General features: G+C 42.5%; 1 protein-coding gene across 14 annotated transcripts in view; it reads right to left on the bottom strand.

Moving 5' to 3' along the window:
* The window catches only part of LIMCH1 (LIM and calponin homology domains 1), a 181979-nt gene that overhangs the window by 158316 nt on the left and 981 nt on the right, over positions 1 to 22682 (bottom strand). The gene's annotated exons all lie outside the window — the stretch shown is intronic.

The following is a 22682-nucleotide window of genomic DNA, read 5'->3' as shown; positions in this document are numbered from 1 at the left end:
CCCATTGCTCAAACGGCTCTTGTCTGGGCTGAAAAGGTACCCAAGACAGCAAGCCATCTCCATGGCACCCCTTCTGCTGGCAGCATGGGGACAGCATTTACAAACAGAGGGGAAACACTGCAAGTCTCACGGCCAGGAAGAGTGTCTGACACCAGGTTAGGAGTCGTCTTTTTTGAGGCCAAGAGACCATTTGGGCGAGACAGAAGAGGAGGGAGAGCATCAGGAGATCTGCAGGGAGAGGGAGGAGGAGGGAATTCCGGGAGCAGTTGGACATGTCAGGGATATTTGGTTTCAGTGTATATTTTAGAAAAGGAATGGCATGCTTAAAGATGGCCACAGGCATCAGTCAAGCTGTGCTCTTGATACAGCCTTCCCCTTCTGGAGTATCCCCCACTGCGCTGCATCAGTGGTACAGCTGGATGAATCTGCTAGCAGGCTGGCACACTGTCTTACATGAGGAACAGGCTACAGGACACCAAACTGACAGGCCAGGCACTTCAGTGAAGACACTCACATTACAGAACATTTTCCGGGCAGCAGAGTGGCTAACAATACCCTGTGTCGTTTCAGACCTCCAAGTTCAAAAGGCCCATTCCTAGGTTCAGCTGGAGACAATGCCCATTTACCTGCACAGCTCCCCAACTAGAGGAAGATTTTGCACCTGAATGTTGGAGGAGTACAGTTGTTCCCATTTATGATGCTATTAGTGCTGATTGGAGGATGTCAATTAGGTACAAGTGTTTCATACTGATTAGCTGTTAAGATTCTGTGTACATATACAATGGAATAATAGTTATCAAGTATTCAAATGACTCATCTACTTTGCTGTGCACTAGGTCTTGTTCTTCCTCTAATATGAGCTAAATCTACAAAGCAAGAGACAAGGAAAACAAGGGAAAAAGAGTTGACTGACAGCAGGGAGAATTACCTCCCAGGGGAACCTGCCTCATAACGCTCTGGGGGGTCACAGCTGCAAGGCCAAGAAACCAACAGCATGAAAATAACAGCAGGAGAAAAATAAGGGGGAAATACTGCCACAGAAGCTCAGTGGCTTGGGTGGAAGAGCTGCAACCAGCAGACATCCTTAATCTTACTGAGGCATTGAGGTTCTTAGTCATGCCATGCAACAACAGCACCTGGGGATCTTTTTGAAAGGCAAGAGTTAGGTCAGGAATCTGGCAGAGGCCCACATCAATAGCTAAGCATGTTCCTAGGTTCAGCAACGATGAGATCTGTGCTATAGTGAGTTAAACCTTTGCAACTAGAAAAGAAAATCCACATACAAGTTATTTCCCAGCACGCCAGCCAAGCATGATGGAAAAGGATGCTGTGCTCAGACAGCCTCGCTTCATAGCAAAGTCCATCCCTGAGGTCAGCCCTTGGAGATGGGTGGTCTTTTGGCTAGAGCTAAGAGCCAGCCTGGAGCGGGTGTCAGGAGCTGCCGCCAGCTGTGTGACACTGGTCACTGTCTTCATTCCTCTAACCTTGATCCCTTAACTGAATCCAAGAGGGAGGGATGAAAAGGTCAGGTGTCCAATACCTACATATATTCAACATTGTATATATGACTAGACAGAATAAAAGCCAGCTGCAGACTGACAATCAAACTCCTACTTCAGTCTCTGTGTGTCATCCTGCTTTGACTCATAAATGCATGTAAAAGGAACTTCAACTGAATATGTCATAACATTGTTACGTTGAAACTCATTTTCCCCTGAAATAAAGATGGTGATGCTCCTCATGCTGGCAGTCACAAAAATCTCCACAGGAATTGAATTTGCAATATAAATTTAAGCTTCAACATCATCTTTCCCCAGTCAAAAATTAATATGCCAAGTAAATAGTTTACATAAAGGTCAGATATTTAGTTTATGTGAGCCGATAATCCACTTTTTGACAAAACCAATTAAGAAAAATTCTAGCTTTAGAATTTTCATTCACCACGTTTACTTAAGTGCTGGAAGAAAAACCATCAAGCTCTTTAAGACGTGGTAAGACATGACTAAGTCTTGAATCAACTTTGTTTATTCAAATTTGTGACTAAGAGTTCCTATGCAAACCTTTCCTTCATGTGTATTTGTCTGCATGTTTATTTCCTCCCCACTTTATATTTGCGTTCAGAAACTGGGTCCTCAGTAACATCTAATGGGTGAACTGAATGGCCGTACAGTAGAAGATATCAATAAAGCACAGTCTTTTACTCAAAATGTTCGGTGTTTTTCTAATACCACATTAAACAAACCCACAACAGGACTTAGAAAAGTCGTAACAGTTTCAGCAAATGCTGTGATACCCTAGTCAGAGAAATCACAGGGAAAACACTACAAAAGCATATCCTACTGCCCATAACCTCAATCAGCCCTCAAATTTTAGGGTAACCAGATAAAGACTGAGGAATTGTTCCTGTCTTCTGTAAGGCTTTCTGCAAGAGCACCCAAGAAAGCACAGCGGGTGTTAGCCAGCTGCCTTCTTCCACAGAACGGGAAGTCTGATGTTCAGAGATGGGGAACTAAAGGTGCTCACACATATGAAGGAATGGGAAAATTAAACAAGCCCCAGATATGACGACCACACTCTTGCCAGCAGGACACAACTACCTTCTTTACTGTATTGGGGGCTTTTTCTAGAGCCCACAAGACATAATGTCTGGATCAAATTAGTGCAGCAGGCACACTCCAGCTTCAAAAATCCTCTTTCGGGTAGCTTCATTCTGCCAGCTCCTCCCCTTACTTCAAGGTCAGCTACTTTGGGAGAAAAGGTGTATTCTCGTTTTTTTCAGAAACCACCTGGACCTACAGGATTTAACATCAAAAGGTATTTTTCTTGGTGCCTGGTTATCAAGTGTCTGCCATGCAGCTTTCCACGTTCCCTTTGCCATCAGCAGAAACCTGCACAAAGCTACCTTGTGCTAAAATCTCAAGTTTCTCTTCGTTTCCACAAGAGACACTAGCTGCAAGCATTTTCCCAGGGTTCCAGCCAAAACTTTTATTCTGCTTACCTGTGTCCCCATTTGGGAGCCTATCCTCTACTTCTGCCCACTGTCATAGTGCAACTATTGTTCTGAGCGATGATTTCATGCCAACACACCAAGAGAGACTTGTGTGATGTAGACCCCGTGCTTCAAAGCCAGACAGATAAGGTTTCCTTTCTGATCAACACTTATCTTACAAAAATGGTAATAGAAGTCTCACAACGGCATCCTAAAACTTAAGTCAACTTAAATATATAGTTTTCTGATTCCCTGAAGCTTTTATTTGAGATCAGCCATCTTACGCAGCACAAAAGCAGATACAAAAAACAAGCTTCCATCCTAACATTTCAAGGGTCGCCATATACGTTGGAAATAGCCAAAATTTTTTAAAACCTGAAGGGTCTCCAAGGCAAAAGTGACTCTCTGAGACGAGCCAGAAATTTACTTCCTACCTGAAAGTGATAGTATCACTTTTCTGTCCCCACAGCCTTCCAAGAATTAGCTGCAGGGAAATATGACATGACTTTAGACACATGGTTGGTGTGCCTGTGTGCACACTTGACATGCACCTTCTCTTTAGACCTCCCAGTACCACGAGGAATCACCAGCTAGTAGGACATGAGTTTATCAACAGTTTGCCTCAAAAATACTTGGTGTATTTTACAACTAAAGGGTTATAAGTTGAGGCAGTGCTGCCCCTACGACTGCACTGACTTGTACCTGCCCAAAGACGGACCATGGGGACAAAAAAAGTAAAGAAAGCCAACTATACTGGTTTAGGTTGATCCCAGGTCCCACACAATATTCCCTTAAGAATCCTTCATTTTGTTTCATGCCCACTACCTGTGAACATTTAGCACACTTTACATTCAAAACATTGTTGTATTGTGGGTCACACCAGACATACTACTTGGACTCTAAGTCATCCTACTTCCATAATAATGAATTGATTTATTGATTACCAAGATGAAGACAAATTTATTATAGTTCCATTTATTATGGTTCCTAGTCAAATTTATTCTGGATCCTTTATTACACAGAAATTCTTTAATTTCTCCTTCCACCATTACAAAAAAATGACACACATCTAGTCTGGTTAAATGTATCTAAGAGCCTTAGGTGGTTTTCATTGCCTGTAGTTTGGTCAAAAAAGAAAGTGAAATCTGTAGATTTTTAAACTAAAAAAATAGATCTCTACCTCAGATCTGCCACAGGACATTTTAGATTTTAGAGAGTTCCAAATGAATACTATTGTACTGTATACAAAAAAAGTAAATTAATGGGTATAATGGGTATTAAATGAATCATTTCAGTTTGACTTTTCATTCTAATTACAGAAGTTAGTGAAGATGTTATTGAGATAAAGCAGATTTAGAATAGCATAGTGATAGCAAGCAGATCCACTACCAAGACAAACTGACAGTAAGCTTCCACAGCCTTTATGACAGACAAATTTTGATCTATTAACCTTCACATGCTGAATTTCAGCCAAAGAATTCAGACAACCTGAATACCAAGGAACAGACGACTCCACACAACAGGACAGATGTTACTGAGTAGCCTGCCCAGCCCTCTCTCCTACCACAGGCCATTTCAAAACTCCGAAGGTATGGACTCCTAATTCATCATTACTTCCTATTTCCAAAAAGCAATCATAAGCATGAAAAATGTTATGTTCCATTTGAAATGTGTACAGAAAGCCAGAAAATTCCTGCTGGACAAGTCTTTGATCAGCTTTATCCAGGGAGGTGAAGACAGAAGGTCTGCAATGCTAGTCAGAAGAGTGCTAATAATTACAGCAGTTTATTATCTGTTAGCAAGGAAAATAAATCACTAGGACTGTATCCTGGTAGGATTAAAAAAAAGTTTTCTAGCTAAGGGCATTTCAGCCCTGCTTCTTTCCTGTTAGAACAGGTAAGGGTGGCACACGGTCCCAAATCTTGTGACTCAACAGCACTCCCGGTGCTCTCTCATTTAGGCTGGTGCCAGCTTCAAAGCACACAGTCCAGTGAGGTATGACTGCGATGGAAATGAGAAGACAGGAGAAAAGGAAACTGCCTGAGAATGGGAAAGAACAAAGAACTGGAATTAAAACAAGAAAAATTCATTAGGTCACTCATATCACAGGAGACTGAGATTGAAAGCCTTAGAGAGAAACAGTTCAGGCAAGGACAATGATATTTCCTTGCCCTGTTTGATTTGTATGTAGGCAGCAAAAGTAGAAAAGAATTGCAGGGAGCTGAAGAGATGATCTTATATTTCGGCCAGCTACACGCCTTGCTCTGAGATTTGCATACTTTCCTGGCTTGTGCCACTGGACTCAGTTGTGTTACTAGTCAAGTCATTTAAACCAAGCTTTTGATTGCTGATTACTAGTCACACGTTGCTCATTTGCTATGAGAGCCTGACATCCCAGCGCATGGAAGAGAGCCATAGCTGTGCCTGTATAATGCTACAGAATGCTAAGTACATAGCAAAGAATACAAAGTCTTAAGAGTCTCAAATTAGCATAGTCTTGAATCATTTTGCTCCATACCACAGTCCTGCTACTTACAGGGATGGCATGAAATAAGATTCATCTTTGCAAAGAATTTTTTTGCAAAGATACTGTCATGATGAGCACCACAAAAGTCTGAGAAAGTAATTCTGTCCTTGGGATTTCGTTTGAATAGCACACAATAAACATGGCATAGGACTGCATGTTGAACAGTAAGGAGAAAGTGAAACACTGAATAGCTGTTCATTAAGAGCTGCGCTATTCATTCTGCGCACCAAAGAGATACTCAGAAGAAACACAGCAGTGACCATGTATTTAATATGCATGCCCATGAAGGAGAATTGAGCTTGCAGAGACAACACTATTGTATTATTTTAGCAGGCTTGACCTTGCAAATTTCATCACGTTCTCCAAGGCTGAAGACAGAAACTAACACATGTAATTATTCAGAAATAATTCTTATTTCACTTGTATTTAGCAGTCTTCAGAGAGGTCAGGTTCTAAGATGCTGGTTACTGGATGACTAAAGTAAAAACGTATCTATTTCCCCAGAAAGAATACAGCACACCTCTTGGTAATTTGATGGTTTTAAGTTTGTACATGTAAGCCTAATAAATGCTGCAAGCACAGGATAGGAGATGAAGTGCTGAAAGAGCGAACAGTAAGACAAAGTATATGCTCAAATGAAAAACAGTAAGAAAAAAAATTAAGAAGTCAAATGGAAGAAGTTTTTCTGTGCTGTCCTGAAGTCATACAGCTTGGCTGGGCTTTAGTGGAGGCTAAAACTCCAGCAGTAGCCCAGGCATAGCAGAGATATTCTATGTATACAGGTAATTAACATTTGCATTAGTATTCACTTGCCTTCTCACAAGCTCTGTTGCTCGTGAGGGCATGTAGCTGGATTTTCTGGTGCCGTATACATGAAAGCTCTAGTGGTGGAGAAAGTCAGGTATTCTCAGAGGAACACACTGAGCCTTCCTCAGCTCTCTGCAATATTATACCAACTGATCTGTACGGTATGAGAAGCCATCATGATAGATTAAAAAAACCATCAATGTACTGAAAAAATGCAAATAATTTATTTTCCCATTTGAGTTATGAAATTTACTTTTGTTACTCTAACCTAAAGCCACAACAAAAGAACGCAAACTGACTAAGGCCAAGTTACTCTTAGCTAAATTTCTAAGGCAAAATTATAAGTGTCCTGTAAAAATTGAAGTGTATAATCTTATGGTAAGGGTAACAACCACCAAGAAACAAAGAGTCGCTCTATCAAGTTACAAAACTTACCCTAAAATCGGAGAACTAGAGAACAAAGCTAGCGAACATCAGGATTCAGTAAGGAAATAAGAAGCCATCAGCAATGATGGAAATGCAAAAAATGTCCTAGTCAGGGACTAAATAATTAAAGAGTTCATCTCAAGCTAGAATCTTGACTCCAGCCTGGACCACTGTCACGGGCTGTGAAACTCCAGGCAATACTGATAATAGATGTACTATACAGGAATCTCTATAGGCTAATTTATAAAAATGAAAATAGAAGCAAACTGGGGGGCTTTTGGGCACCAATGGGCTTTAGGTTTGCAGGGCAGGGCTGGCAGTTTTCACTTTAATTGCAAAAACAAAGTACTGGAAAGCCATGTTCCACTCCCACTTCCACCAAGCTTAGCTGGGTCATCTGCTTGGTCTGCAATGTGGCCCAAAACTTATCCTTGGGATAGCCAAGTGCAAGACAGTACAAACAGAAGGCATGGAATTTTAATTATTTCATCTTCGAGAGAAAGCTGGACGTGTAAACTGAGTCTCCCATTTAAGAAAAAAAATATCAATTTCTCAGTACTTACCTATTAAATCTTTCTGCTGATGAAATTAAAGAAAGCAAGTCAGTTTTTATAGTCTTCAACTTCAAGATAACCTTTTGAGCAGGATTTTTATTTTTTTTTAATTATGATTTAATATTATTCTGTCATTCTAGAGACAGAATTCTGTTGTGTCAGATCATACTCACAAACACAGACCTGCACTTCCAAATATAAAATGGGCTGGTATCTGAAATCGGTAATGTCCTAAACCTAAGTCACTTAAGTCTAAAAATACAACAGACATCAGCTGAACAGAGTATTGGAAATTTATCTCCTGTTGAAAGGGACATCAGTTCTTTTGCCCTTCTATTCATGGCTTTGTTCTTTCTAATAATGAAAACCACCTTTGTTTTTCTCCTTTCACACCCATGGTTAGCCCACGAAAGAACCGCTCACCAGAAGCATATCAAATTCATTCAGTGCACTCTGACAGCAGGATAAAGTAGAACAAATTGATGAGTCTAGGAAAAGGGCATGGGTATGATAAAAATTAAAGGGTTATCACAATTCTTTCCAGAATTGCACCAAACATTATAGACACAATGTGGGAATAGGTGTCTCTAGAGCTGAAGTCAGATGCAGACCATGAGAGACCAATACATATGTTTAACATTCTCTTCATCATGCATGAGACCCAAGGCCAGAGAGAAACGTATTAGAAAAGAAACAGATGTGGCAAGAACATGCACCCCAGAGTTCTTCCTTTACCTGCTTAGCAGCAGCAAAACAACCTGCATAAGGAAACAAATGCTCTCCATCCAGCCTGGACCGCTGCCAGGACAAACTAAGCTACAGATCCAAAATAGAACTGATTCTTGATTTTAATTACAGGAGGAATGCTCACACATTAGCTTAAAACTGGAGCTACCAAACCATAAGGCACAAGTTACTTCCAGGTGACTGCCAAGCAGCAGAGAAGCAAGAAAAATGGCCATTCAAGCACCAAGTGTCCTCAAAACACTCTCCTCTAGCTACACCCAGCTCAACTGTGCTGACAAGAACCACTGTTGCCACCTCCATGAGAGAGTAGGACACCAGGTTGGAGGGACACCACCTGCACCTTCAGCACTGGCAGCAGGCACTGGCAGCCGTGCCATCATCACCACCATTGTAAGAACTCTTTTCCCAAGACTGTGCTACCCATGTGACCAAATTTGGAAACGGCAATAATCATCTTCAGGGAGCGAAGAATACAAACTCATGCTGAGAGAGACGTTCTTGTTGGTTACAGACTTCAGTAAGTGTTCAGGGAACAGTTGTATACAGAGAACAGTTGTATACAGAGCACCAAGCACACACATGGTATCTGTGGTGCCCCAAGAACAAGCAAAGCTGAACAAAGTCTGGCTTTTAAGGTTTTGGCTTGAAAAATATTGCAGGAGAGGGGATAAGGTAGAAAAAGGAGAGTATATATGGTAAGTCTTTACTCTTTGCACATGGGGCAATTAAGCTGGAACTCTAAATATGAAGGATGCAGGGCAAATTAAAAATTTTAAGTGCTACAGAATTACTGGTTTAATGGGTCTGCCAAATGACAGCACACTCCCGGCAAAGTGTTCTGGCTGCAGAGAGCCCTTAATCCCAATGAATAACTAACTGGGAATAATGTCAGCAAAACAGCTGTCAGGATGAAATGCTGTTCAAGTTGACTAGAGGAACAACTGCCTGGAGTTGGAAAGCAATATGCTCGGCCCAACCTCAAAGCAAAAGAGCAGGAGCTGACACCACGGTTTAACTAACATCTGCCACCACCACCACCATCTTCTACCTTAAAAATGGGAGTATGAAGGAGGAAGGCAGAAGCAGCTTGGGAAGGAGGCAACTGTTCTCTTCAGAAACACAGCAGTATAACTCTGGAATGAATTTGAGTTATCCAAGTGTCTTTCACAGAGAAGATGAGGCAAACCAGTACCTATCTGTACTCAATGCTTCTCACTTCCCACTAAAGGGATACTAAATGCTGGCACAGAGTAACTGTTTCACATAAACAACTTCACAGAAACTGTGTACCAGATGAGCTCTATTAGCTTCTGCTGAGCCACTTACCGAAGGCAGAATTGCTATTCTATTTTTCCAGCAGAAAGAGCTGCATCTCCCCTGCATCATGATCCTGCCTCCAAGCAGGACTCCCCAGAAAAATAAAAGGATTTTACAGTGGATTAGAAATGCCTGATCTAGCTTATATCCTCTGAAGTGACTGTCTTTTACAGGCTGCATTCTCTTAATGCTCTTTGTCCAGACTCTGTTCCTTCTCGTCTCTTCTCTTAACTGAATTCCTTAAACATTTTTTTCTCTGCATCATATTTGGACTGGCTTGTCCAAATGGTGAGTCGGGATAAGATCATTCATCAGAAGCTCAAGGCATAGCAGTTGCTCTGAGTCAAGACCTTACCTACTTGGTTAAGCTCCAACATACAGCACAGGAAATAAGAGATACTGCATTTCTTACCTAAGAAATATACTCTGGTTCCCATGATGGTGCTTGAAGTGGCAATGCAGCTTTACCAGTCCTTCAAAATAGCACTAAGAAGAAGGGCCTTTTCAGAAACCCAGGAACACGTTTGGAAGAAAAACCTTGAAGCTATATGCACCAGAAGATATGGCGATACAAGGAGGATGGATGACCAACTACACACAAATTATTCAAGTGAGCTTGCAATAGCCCTTCTCCTACATAAGGATATTTAAAGCACTTGGGGCACATAGGATGCAGACAGCTGGCAACACCCCTCTGACAGATGCATCAAGTGGGTGCCTTTTGCCACCTGTACTGCTCTGCACTGACAGATGGGTTACTCAGCTGTCATTTACAGGCAACAAAATCCCCCAGCCTTGCCCACACAAACAGCAAGTAAAATGGCCCAGAGCCCTCTAGTCAATCAAAAGTCAGATTTGAAATAAGATGGGCTGTTGATGAGCAAGAAAGAGGCACTTTGATTTATTTGCAAGAACAAAGTCATAATTCTCCTAGTTGTATTAGTCCAAATAATCTGTCACTGCACTGGGAGGGAAAGAGCTATAGTTACCACACTCTAGAAATTCCCAAGTGCGTTCTTTCCCTCCAACAGCCTCATTAGACTTCTGGCAGGAAGAAATCACGTCTCTGAGGAGCAGAACAAGTGCACAGGCCAACAAATACTGCTTTGAGTTCAGTCATTTATAAGACACACTCATGGCAATCCACAAATGCAAGTGGTTGTGGAGGAATTGTCAGACAGCAGCTCCTTCATTCTCATGCCATTGTCCTAAGGAAAACTGCTACGATACACCTCCGGACAACACAGGACATGGGTGTACACAGTTCGAGTGACCTTCTCCCCTTGCCAGATGCTTTCTACATTGTAGAAGAGTGATTTTTTTTTTTAACTTGCTTTTTGTTAAGAAATGAAAGCTCTTCCTCATACTCAAAGTAAACACAGAGTACCAGCAAGAGTTTTAATGTGCATAGGCATCTCAATTTTGTTAACTCTACCACATTTGCTTCACCAACCACTTACGCCTTGCATGCAGTTGCAGTTTTAAGTCTAAAGCCCTCTCCCAACCCACCAAATACAAAAATAGGAGCATATGTTTTGCTTTCTCCATGCCTTTTGGTGTATGAGATGCCCACCCTCTCAATCCTAAAAAAGAAAACCTGAACCCAGTTGAGGCTGCACACATTGGAAAATGTTCGATGCCCATAGCTAACAGTCAGCCCCTTCTCCAACAGCACTTTTTCCAACACCACCTATTTCCTGGGAGTACCACAGCCCACTTCAAGCTGCAGGGAACTGACACTTTGAGGTTTCATATTGGAGCTCCCCATCCTGTGCAAAGGCTACCACCACTGCTACTTCTGGAAGTCAGCTCTTCCTAGTCAGGTAGCTCCATACCCCAAAATATACAGTGAGGGGATACTCCCCTTTCACTACACAGAGATCCCCCTCACTCTCTTCCTTCTCTTGGGAGATTCCAAGAGACAGGAAAAAGGCAGAAAACAAAAGCTTTCAACACAGTTTGAGACTGCACCACTTCCAAGAAGCCTTCTCTGGCTTTGATCTATTGATTTCAAGGCCCTTAATGTGGGAAGCTGAAATGCAAGTTTTCTCCACACAATTCTGAAATGAAAGAGAAAACCCAGTATGGCGCTGGAGAATTAAGCGCTGCACTGAAAAACTAACAAATATTGATGGGGGCGGAAAACCCACAAATACCAGATCTGCCTATAACCAGAATATGCACTCAAGAGTCTTGGTTGAAATCCAAAAATAAAAAGTAAGGAATTAAAACTATTATTCAGTAGTGCTACATCAGAGACACTAGCAAACTACAATGAATGGAAATTAATGGATAAAATCCCACAAACACTGGTAGGCAAGTTTCCTATTAAATCTTAAAGGAATGTCACCTCAGAGCTACCCCTGTGAATTTTCATTCAGTTATCCCACAGCTATCTACAACAGCTTTGCTTACTTTCTCCCCTGAAGCTACTCAAAAAGAAGCAAAATGAGGGAAAGGAATGAAGTAGCAAAGCATTTATTACAGAGATACATTTTTAAATGAAAATATAGATCTTTTTGTTTAGGATACTCCAAGAAGGCTCTAGCACCGACTGCAGTGCATTCTTCCTACGTGAGGCTGGAATAAATCCCATTTGATGTTCGTCTTTGAAGAGCACTCGTACCCCTGCAAATCTAACTGGGGACTGCTTTCCGGGAGAAAGTAATCATTGAAAGATAAACGAGGGAGGTGAAATTACTCTGCAGCTTCACCAGCTTTATTTTTACCACGCTGCTCCCTTTACACTCATCTCCTCGTAGGGAACTTCTCGACCCTCAGCTGCTCCGTGCCAATCTAAGAGGCTCGGGATGCCAGGAACCACCACACAAGAGCCACCACCTCTGCCTTCCGAAGCGGCTGCGTGCCTGGGCTGTCCAGAAGGAAAAACGTAGCGTTGCCTACAGCCCATACGTCCAGCCAGCAGAAGTACGACCTCGAGAGAAAGCACCCACCAGCCCAGCACCCTCAGCTGAGGAGCGACATGGGCAGAGCAGCACCGGTCTGAGGGAAGGAGAAAATACAGCCCCAGCAAGATTGAAGATCTGCATGTTCATAATTAAAATGTTTGGAGGGTATTTTTGCTTCTCTTTAGAAAAGGCAAGCTGTTTCTAATAAAGGATCATTCGAGTCGCTTGAACTTTGTTGATTTATGAGTTTTTTCATGTTATTCCAAAACTGAAGGCCCCCTTGTCGAAATAAAAATTGGTTTTGGGAGGGGTAGGATGTTAGGCTAAGCTTTTATATCATTTCTTTCAACTCAGGAGAGAGTCACCTCTATGACTCACCAATTCTGACACCTCCTTTTTCTTGCCAGCGTAATTTTTTCTGGAAAACAGTTTATTTTCTTGGCTATCTTTAATTGATCCAAACACTGGCAGAAGACAGACACCACACACGCATGCTCCCAAATCAGGGCTGTCCTTTTTCCAAACCACAACTATAAAAAACAAATTCATCAGAATCAGGAAAATTATAAACAGAAAAAAAAAAGAAAAACCAAAACACTTCTATAGTTGCTGTCGTTTTTTTTTTTCTGTTTAGATTACATATTTACAGTTATGCTTCTGGACCGAAAGAAAATTTCCAGAGTTTTTTTTGTTGCAACAATACATGCGAGTTAGCTCACTGAAATGAATCATGGTAATCGCAGGGACAGAGAGCCAAGGGGTTCAGCGCTGACTGCCCTGGCACACTGGACATCCCTGCCCACGCCGGTCTGACAGAGACCAGGGCGGTCACTTCTGCCTCTCCTCATTCCTCCCTCCCCTTCCCCAAACACAGTCAGAAAATGCTCACTGCCAAATAGCTAACTTCAGCTAACACACCACGGCTCCTTTTTAAATTGGAAAAAAAAAATTGGAAAATACGAGAAAAATTGTTAACCAAGGCAAGCAGTTAATAATACTTAAAATAAAGAATTATGCAAAAAAATGAGTAGGGGGGAGACTTCACTGTTTTTCCTCAGACACTGAGGCTTCCTTTCTCTGACAGCAGGCTGAAGAAAAATCTCCTGTTTAAGAATTTTCTAGATTAGTAAAGCAGGCATATGGATGAAGGGTTTTCAGAGTTTGTTTGGGGGGAGATGGAGGGGAGTGCCCAATACACCCATGTCAGGTATAAAACATGCATCACTGACACTCAGGAAATTAAATCATTATAAGATCCACAATTTCCTATAACATTTACATGCTATTGAAGACTGAAGCGATAGGTTTGGATTTGGGGGTTACATTCATTTTAAGACATTGTAGGAAGACCTCCAAACTCCACCAGAGCCACAAACTTCTGCTGTGCTACAACAGCATAACGTAGCCCTGTGCATTTCATGGAAAGCGGTGCTTGCAGAAAGAAGCACCACAAAGAGATCTTAACCTCGGCCCCCTGTCCTCTGTAGCCATGCAACTGTTCTGCTCCTTCTTGAAATCAGTTATTTATGGGCATCAGCCTCTGCTTACGCAAAAGCAAGACTGTGCTTCTCAAGCCAGAGCAAAGGTTACGAATATTTGTGCCAGTTTGTGGCCCGCTCCTGAACTATAAATTCATCTGAGTTTCTTGGCCTTCTGGTTTTAGTGGAAAGGTCACTTGGAGCTTCCTTCTGCCACTCTGGAAATGCAAAGTTCCGATACCGGAAGATACACTTTTCTTCATCTTCAGTTCACAACTTCTCCTTCCAATAGTCCTATCCCATGTAAGGCACTTCACATGATGCAGTGCTATCAGGCATTATCAATACTGTATGATAAAGTCCTTGACCTGCACTTCTGATGAATGTATCAGATCTAAAATAAATCGGAGCAACTCTCATGTATTAATCTTTCTACAGATTTCAGCTCCTCACTGTTGGTGAGAAAAACCTGAATCACAGCAATGTATGATCTGAGGAACAGAAGGCAAGTAACAGCCTAATTTATCTTTTAAATGACACTGTAATCCAGCCAGAGACTTGATTGCTCACAACTGCAATACTGTACTGAGATCTACCAACACCTACAGGAAAGGAAACAATAGAGGATGTATTTACAGTCTCAGGATGAGGACTCCTGTTTCTTTGCGCTACATAGAGTATGTGCAGCCACTTTCCCTATAGCTTGTAGATAACCAGAGGGCTGGGAATTTTCTGAAGCCTGTGGAAAGCTCAGATGGAGGTAGGGAGATTTTGGAGGTTGGAATAGTACAGGGAAAAGACATCACAGAGAATTCTTCCTTTCATGCTCTTCCTGAAACTAACTGCAGGATCACATAGTGCAGAAATCCCTGTCTTATTTCCAGCATGAACCAGGATCATGGAGAAAACTCTGAAGGAGAAGATTAATGAAGAGCATTTCCCTCTTACCTTACTCATTCAGCCGTACAAAGCAGAATTAAAGAATTGCTTCCCCTGCCTCCACCACGCTGCTCCTTAGCCTGTGAGGTGCTCTGTGAATCACTGACAATGACACCAGAGCCAAGAAGCCAAGGCAGTACTATTTTTCAATATCTTAGCTTGTCAAAGTTGATTTCAAAATCAAGCTGTCTTTGATACCAGGCATGATACCTCGAAACAGCAGAAACCAGCAAAATAGGGTTTCTCTTCAAATGGGTGAATGAAGTGGATTTTCTCCTTTCCTCGCCAACCAAGAAGTCACTAGACTATTTTAAGTCAATTTTAACATCAGATGCAAGTTATATTATTAACTCTATTGTTAAGATAGCTATTCTGCTAAGGTAAGGATTACTAGCAATAATTATTATATATACACACACATACAATAAAAAAAAGTAGTTAACCATAGCAAGTTATACTAGAACTGAGTAAAGTGACTGTCAGGGCAGAGGGTTCTTATAAACAAAAAACTTCTTAATGATTTAGCATCTGAATTCTCAAGAATCAAGCCTGCACATCATCTTCTCAAGATCTGAAAAGCAAGGGAAATAATTTTAATTCCTTATCGGTCAATTATAGCAGTGCCCAACAAATTAAATAACAAAAAAATAAATTAAAAAAAAAAAAACCTCACCAATCTCACCAAAATCAGTCCTATTTACAGTTTTCTAAAATAAAACAGGTTTAGCAAAAATAGTTAGATTGAAAGCCAAACACATTTTACAGTGCCTTGAGGAGTTTCTACAAAGGAAACTCGGTAGCATACCCTAAAATGCCTGCCATAAGCCATAGGAGTTTTGCTTTTGTATGGAGAAGGATTTTGTTCATGTGAACAGGCTCTTAAGCACTACAACAATGTAAGCAACAAATAAACAGGCATTAAAAATAAAATTAAGTGATGTTCACTCACCCACTGTCAAGAAGTCATAGATGCACAGAGTAATTCAGGTTGGTAGGGACCTCAGAGTGCCTATACTCCAACCGCCTGCTCCACGCAAGGGCAGCCCTCAGATCTGACCAGGCTGTTTCCAGCTTTGCCCAGCCAGGCATGAAACCTTCCAGAGATGGTGATCTCCCAGCCTCTCTGGGTGACCTGCATCAAGGCCTAACTGGCCTTGTGGTGAAGAAACGTTTCCTTATGCCAAGTCATAACCGTCCCTATTTTAGTCTATGACAAGTATCCCACCCTTCTGCCACGTACCTCTGTGAAGTGCCTGGCTCTTGTCCTTTCAAAAACCTGCCCACAGGTGCTGGAAGGCTGCTGCCATGTCCCCAGAAAGCCACCTCTCCTGAAGAAGCCCAGCACTGTCAGCATCTCAGGGGAAGTTCTCCAGCCCCAGCCAGCCTGGAGGCTCTCTACTCGGCTCCCTCCAGCTTACCAATGTCCCTCACATACTCTGGGCCCCAAAACTGGATGCAGTATAGAATCATAAAACAGTTTAGGTTGGAAAGGGACCTTTAAAATGCCAGCTAGTCCAACTCCCCTGCCATAAGCAGGGACACCTCCCACTAGACCAGGTTGCTCAAAGCCCCATCCAACGTGGCCTTGAACACCTCCAGGGATGGGGCCTCCGCAACTTCTCTGGGCAACATGTTCCAGTGTCTCACCACCCTCACAGTAAAGAGTTTCTTCCTGATACCTAATCGAAATTTACCCTCTTTCAGTTTAAAACCGTTAACCCTTGTCCTATCACTACATGCCCTTGTAAAGAGTGCCTCCCCCTCTTTCCTGTAGGCCCCCTTTAGGTACTGGAAGGGGTATAAGGTCTCCCCAGAGTCTTCTCTTCTCCAGGCTGAACAACCCCAACTCCCTCAGCCTGTCCTCACAGGAGAGGTGCTCCAGCCCTCTGATCATCTTTGTGGCCCTCCTCTGGACCCGCTCCAACAGGTCCAACAGTCCTCGCTCCAACAGTGGTTCAGGTGTGGCCTAGCAAGCGCCAAGCAGAAGCAAACAGCTGTTTCCACCAACCTACGGAAGGGCCAACCTCTCCTGCTGCCAGGGCGCTGCAGGCTCGTGCCGGGCCTGTTGTCCCGCAGGTTCACCCAGGTCCTTCCCAGCAGAGCTGCTGCCCCAGCAGTCGCTCCTCACCCTTCCCCAGGTACAGGGAGCACATTTATTCTGTTTATAAAATAAAAGGCAGTAATAGGCAGGGGTTTTTTTCCCATTTTAAGGTGTGGCGTGTTATAGTTCTCCACATTCTGACAAGGCTGTCTCGAGGACATGAGCTGCAGCCCCTTCACCTCAGACAGCGATTAACATAGCTGGGAGAAGTTTCAGCTATCAATTTTAATGTTATGTTATCGGTGCCATAGTAGCTGTTGCAGTCAGTACTTTCTTCTTGAAGTGATATATCGGAAGGAGAAGGAGGGAAAGCTTAGATCTTCAGTGTCTGCATGCCAGAACGTTCATACCTTCCCCCTATGCAGCTGCCCTTTTAAATTACACTTTCACCCCTATAAATCTTGCTTTTTCTGTAACATTGTTCCAAAACTGTTCTTGTTCTCTTTGCAGAGAACCAATGCACAGAGGTATTAATCCATGGCCAAAAAGCTTCTAGACTGTTAGCTTTTCCAAACAAAAGATCACGCAGTTTTTATAACCTGCCATGAAACAACTCTTCACAAATCAGCCAAGACATTTTAGAAGCTAGAAAATAATTCTGTTGTGTCGACCTTCTATTTGTTCTCCATACTTGGAAAAGATTGCACCTTCCTTTCTAGAGGCCCAATACTTTCCTTAAAAAAACAAACAAAAAACCCCCAAACCTAGTTACCCCCAGCACAACAAGTGCAATGAGGTTACATAGCTGCATTAACTGATCTTCACCACCAATTGCATAATGGCATTCCAGACTCTGGTGTTAAGGGCAGATCTTTTACCTATTTTAAAATTTTAGTACTGAAAGGAGAAATTAATTCAGTTTTAAGGCAATTAACAGCTCAGTCCTGCATTTCCTGACATTATCCCTTTATCAATAGTATTGTTGTTCTGATTATTCTCACTCCCGTGCCAAGCGCTACTTGTAACGTGGCTTAAACGGATCTCATGACAAGGGAATTGGGTCCATGCATACAGGACAGAAGGTCAGCTGCCAGGCAACTGGGAGAGGAAAAAATTTCTAGAAGGTGGTAGTCTGATAGAGTCAGAGGGTTTGGGTGGGTTCTTCCGCCCCCTTTAAATCAAATTAGTTTTCATTCCAATGAATGACTAACTTCACCAGAATGAAGAGCATCCCATCTGCCCTGTCTGCAGTCCCTAAACGCTGCCCAGGAGGAGATGTACAGATAGCAGGGAAGAATTCCTCTCCCAGCCCAGCCACTATAACCACAGTAAAGTTATTCTGCATTTGCATCCATCTAGGACCAGAAGCCAGCCACACACCTTTTAGCTCTTCATGGTTGCTTTATAGACACTGTGGGAAGGATTCATCTGGCCTAAATTCAGCTGTCCACAAATCAGGCAACTTGTCTAATCCATTTGCATAGATTCCTTCTAGTCTGAGAATACACTTGCTCACATTAATAAATTCATTCCTGATATATTATGTAAAGTATGTCGGTAAGACACTCTTCCAGCAGAAGAAAAAGAGGGAAAAAAAGAAAGAAAGACTAAACACTGAGAAATTTGAACTGTGGACATTGCTTGGAGGCTCATTCAACAACTTTCCTACAGTAGTTAATTAATAAAACCACGCAGTCTTGAAGCTTAGTGCATCATTCTACACTTAAATGGTTGTATTCAAACACTCTCATAAGGCAGTAGGACTGACTTCTCCAGAACTGCTTGCTGGATAAAATGTTTGTTGGATTTGATCCATTCCTATCCAGATAACGGCAAGACCGCAGTGGCACCCGAAGGTCCCAATCTGGCTAGAGGCACCACCATTCTAGGAACTGTGACAGTGTCCAGCACAACTAGAGTCCCTATTCAAGGATCTTAAAATCAGCTTCAAAGCAAAGGAAAAGTAGATGTCTACACATATTTGGAAATAGAAACACTCCTGTGGGACACAGGTTAGTCATAATTAGTGAATCAATTAGCTTAATCAATACGTTTCATCAAAAGAGCTTTATCTCTGATGTTCTTCAAAGTCAGAGCATCTCACTTAGTGTCATTCCACATTTTGAAGGTCATATGAACAAACTTGTGTATTCTTCAAGTTCCAGACCCTCCCAGCAGACTTTCCAAACAAGTTCCTTCACCAAGCAGGCAAGATTTTGTCAGGTAACTACCTTCATCTCCTTTGAAGTTACATTTTTGTGATCAGAGCCGTAAGCCTGAGTTTTCTCGCGCTTCACCCACACCAAGGAGAGACACCCTAAAGAAACCTTGTTTCCAGACTCCTGGCACAAGACAGTTACATGAAGTTTATTTGCCTGAGTCCCTTTCCTGGTTTTATACCCCTCATACTCTTTCACGGAGATGATGGCGCAGAAGCGGCATGCCTATTCTGCTGTATGAGGTGACACATCCAGAAGAACTTTAGAAACACACCTGGCCCCACCGCTTCTCCAAGAAGCGATGCCACTGCTACCAACTCAAAACTGCCACCTTCAATGCAGAAATCTAACAGAGGTAAGTGTTCTACTAGCAGGGAAAAAAGAAAATAACACCCCCACACCCAAAAAACCCCTCTGGCTGGCAAATTTCTCCTTAACAAGAGAATTCTCAAGAGGGATATATATAGGACAAAAGAAGCAGACTTACTGGAAGCTGATGGGTTTTAGCCTACACACATCTAGAGGGAACCGCAAAGTCAAGCGCTGACCATAGGGGACAGAAAAACATGACATGTTTATTATTACCATACAACTATAAAGGAAGCATTCTTATCAGCTGGCAAAGTTTCTAAGGAACATAAGTCTATGGAAAAGCCATCCCTAATTGAACCAAGTCTCAACAATGAGGAGAGAGCATATTAATGAGGCAAGGCTAGGAGGTGCAATGAGGAGATAACAATACCCTTAGGAGCTACACCGGTATTAAATGCGACTTTATTACTGTATTACTCTTAGGAATCTCTGCAGCAGGAATAACTCTGTTTATACAGATGTTCTTTCAACCATCAGTTATTCTAGTTTAAGCACACATACAGGGAACCTTGACATTTTAAAATTACAGGCCATTAGATTAAATTAGATTTGTTATTTTGCTATAGTAACGCACTAGGCTTTACAAGGCTGATATATTCTTTCAGTGAAACTGAGATGCATTAATTGAAAGGAGATACCACACCTTTAATAATGCAGATTGGTGTAACTCTCTCACAGGGTTTTTCATTTGGTGCCTTTATTTTAATTCCTCTGAGTGCTACTAATATGGTTCATTTTATCATTAAGAGGGCATTCTTCACTTAAGTAGCACATGCCAAGCTAAACTAAAATAATAGGAGTGGTTTACTGTTACACAGAGGGAAGCACAGTTGATATTTATGTAAAATTAAATACACTGTTAAGGCTGAACTCCGGTTTCCTACCCAAAGCAGCTTGCGATCAAAGCAGAAAGTCCACAGAATTCCAAAATCCCACCACCTTCTACAACATAGAGATGACACCAAATCTACCACCGCTCAAAATACTCTCTTACAAAACACAAACTGTTAAATATATAAGCAGCATTGGCAGTAAAAGTCAGAGCTCTGGCGCTTTTCCCCACTCAGCGGAACACCTTAGTGCCTCTGGTTCAGAGCTCCAGGGAGAGACAAGAGGATTATTACGAGGATCCACCCAACAATGCAACTGAGACTCCCCTACCCTGCAGCGTCCAGATTAAAGTAACGATGGCAGAGAAAAAAGACCTGTGGCACCCAGAAGACCTCCTCTGGTAAAAGGTCACAGACCCAAGGAGTGGGATCCTCTAAGACCTCTGGACCAGAGGAAGGGAAGTACCTCGATCCTCGCAGATCTAGACATTCATCACTTCATATCTTGGCTCCCCATCTGTAAGAGGAGGACAGCCTCCCTTCCCAGCCCCACCAGAGGAGAAATGCGCTGCAGACCGCAGGGTGGATTCCTGTCAGCGCTACACAATGGTGACAGCACTCACACAAGGATTTAAACCAGATGAGAATCCAACTAGCAACTCGCACAACTTAATCATTAGAAATAAAAACGCGCAGCAAGCTCAGAGTTTTCAATATGTACATTTCTGCTTTAATTTCCTTGCATGGCACCATTTTACAGCATAAGACAGGTTTTAAACTGCCTCACACCACTAACATCCTCACTCGCCTGTCTTCTCCTCTTTTCCGTACTAGGGAGGTCCACCAGCCCCTGCTTGCAACCATAATGGTTTCTTTTATTTTCGTTTGAGAGACATGACCTTTTAAATGGTCAGAGGCGAGCTGGAAGACACGACACACTGGACATTTGCTAACATCTCTAGGCCAAAGAATAAATTGGTGAGAGAAAAATTACAGAGCCAGCTGAAGCAGATGGGTCTGGTAGCCAGACACAGTATGACTCCTATTTCTGGTTTTCACCCAAATCAATAGGGCTTGGCACGCTGAATGTTGATACCTATAACTTTTCTCAATTTTTTATTTATTTCTTTTTAAGATTGCCATTGCTTTTCAATAACTTGAGACTAATGTGTCAAGTTCTGCATAATTCGCTCAGTCCAAATCATCCAGATTTAGAATGGCGAATGCTGAGCAGATTTTTGGAAGAGATAATAACTCTCCTGCTCCAGAGTTTAAGCCAAACTGGAATTAAAAGGGAATATAATGTGTTAGGCAAATTAAGCCACGTCTGCTTGACTGGGAGCTTCTTCCTCCTTTCTCTTAGTAGGATCATCCACTCTGGGCATTGCTGGAAAGGCAGATGCTTCCCTCTCGCACCACAGCCATGGCGATGTTCCAGGCTCCTGACACACTCCCGTAGGCAAGACGACAGTGGCAATAGTAACAGCACATCACAGCTTTGTCATTCATGCATCAAGCCGATTAAAAAAGTGAAGGAGGAAGCACAAGAAGTTATAGCCAGCTTCCTTTGTAGGCGCGGACTTCTCGGGCCTGCATGGAGGGCACAAGAGCCCTTCTGCTTTGCTCACCAGGCTCCGGGTCGCACAAGAACAGGCACGAGACCTCCCGCCACAGTGAACTGCAGAATTAACTGCCCAAGAGGGAAGTTTCTGCCTGACCCACAAGTTTCTGCTCTTATACAGGAAGACTTATAGTCCCTTAATTATTATCATGCCTGGAGTGATCGCTGGCAGCTTTGTTACCTACAGAGAATTGCTTCACCATTGAGTTCTTGGCTTCATTAGCAGTCAGCAGAAGTCACAAGGTATTTTATGTATCTTCTGTACAACAGAGTCATGTGCCTCTCTCTTGTTCCTGTACTATAAAGAAGGCTATATAGAAACCACCGTACTCATCTTCCCAAGACAACTAGTGTTTACACGCACTCCACTTTTCCTCTTCCAGGTTGCAAGCTCACCTTTCCTTGGCACAAAAGCCCTTCTTTTCACATTCCTCATTGTTCTTCTGCCTCTGGACCTACACCAGCCGGCTTACTGTGTCAGTGCCAATTCCCTGAAGTCTGACACAGCATTACCTTTCCAGCTGATATTGGAGTGAACCATTACAGTCTGAAATTCCCAGGGCTTCAGGGAATCTTAAAAGTCACAACAATTTCAACAGCAATTTGCCTAACCACTGTCAGAAAACAGACTCCACCAAGGCTTACTAAAAGCTGCAGATTAAATCGAAAGCCCGCAGCTGAAGGGAGCTGTTACCCTGGTATCTGGGTTTATACCACCTTCACGCGTGTTCCGTACCGGCAATCAGACGAAAAGCTATTTAAAGTGTCTCTATTGTTACATGCCAAAATATTTAACTATTGAATTTCACCCGCCACCTGCCCGTCTTTGCGTTTTACGGCACGAGCAAACAGCAAACAGCGCTATTTTTCTGCCCTGAAGAGAGGGACTGACGGTCTCTCCGCGCC

Source organism: Larus michahellis, chromosome 5 (genome assembly GCF_964199755.1).
Source record: "Larus michahellis chromosome 5, bLarMic1.1, whole genome shotgun sequence".
Classification (NCBI taxonomy): Eukaryota; Metazoa; Chordata; class Aves; order Charadriiformes; family Laridae; genus Larus; species Larus michahellis.
Note: the sequence above shows the minus strand (reverse complement) of the source record. Positions and strands in the feature narration are given on the sequence as shown.